Source organism: Mandrillus leucophaeus, unplaced genomic scaffold (genome assembly GCF_000951045.1).
Source record: "Mandrillus leucophaeus isolate KB7577 unplaced genomic scaffold, Mleu.le_1.0 Scaffold955, whole genome shotgun sequence".
Lineage (NCBI taxonomy): Eukaryota > Metazoa > Chordata > Mammalia > Primates > Cercopithecidae > Mandrillus > Mandrillus leucophaeus.
The window spans coordinates 225,445-226,686 of record NW_012110419.1 but is presented as its reverse complement, the minus strand read 5'-3'; positions in this window follow the sequence as shown (position 1 = coordinate 226,686).

Below are 1,242 nucleotides of genomic sequence, written 5' to 3'. Positions count from 1 at the left end.
CAAATTCAGAAAAGTGGCAGGATACAAAATCAACATGCAAAAAGCAGTAGCAGTTTTATACACCAACAGTAAAAATCTGGAAAAAAAAAAAAAGAAACCAAAAAGGCAATCCAATTTACAATAGCTCCAAAAAGTAAAAGACACAGGAATAAAGTTAACCAAAGACTCTAATATGAAACCTATTAAAACACTTGTTACAGAAATTGAAAAGGACACCAAAAATAGAAAAATATCCCATTCTCATTGATGAAGGTATATTGTTCAAATATCCATATTATCCAAAGTGACCTTCAGATTCAATGCAATCCCTAGCAAAATAGTAATGAAATTATTCACAAAGAATCATAAAATTCACATGAAGTCACAAAAGATGCTGAATAGCCAAAGTGAACCTGAGTAAAAAAAGCAAAGCTGAGGCATCACACTACCTGACTTCAAACTATACTACAAAGCTATATAATAACCAAAACAGCATGTTACTGACATTAAAAAATCCCCACATATATTAGTGGAATAGAATAAGGGAATGCAGAAATAAACTCACTCCCTATAGCCAACTGATTTTCAACAAAGGTGCCAAGAACATACATTGAGAAAATGACAATTTCTTCAATAAATGGTGCTGGGAAAACTGGATATTTATATGCCAAAAGATAAAACTAGACCCCCATTTTTCACTATATACAAAAATCAATTCAAAATAAATGAAATATTTTAATGTAAGTCCTGGATATATGAAACTACTAGAAGAAAATATTGAGAAAATGCTTCAGGATATTGGTCTTGTCAAACAGTTTCTGTGTAAGACCTCGAAAGCACAGGCAACAAAAGCAAAATACAGAAATGGGATTACATCAAGGTAAAAACCTTCTGCACAGGAAAAAAATCAAAAAAGTTAAGTGATAACCTACAGAGTAAGAGAAAATATTCACAATCCATCTGAAATTAGATTAATAACCAAAATATATAAGGAACTGAAAATACTCAATAGCAAAATAAAAATAATCTAATTTAAAAATGGGCAAATTATCTGAATAGACATTTCAGAAAGAAGATACTAATGGCCAACAAGTATGTTTTTAGAAATACTCAACATTACTAATGATCATGGAAAGGCAAATCAAAACCACAATGAGATATCAGCTCACCTCAGTTAAAATGGCTCTTATTACAAAGACAAATATAACAAATATTTTGTGAGAATGTAAATTAGTAGAGCCACTATGGGAAATCATTATGTCA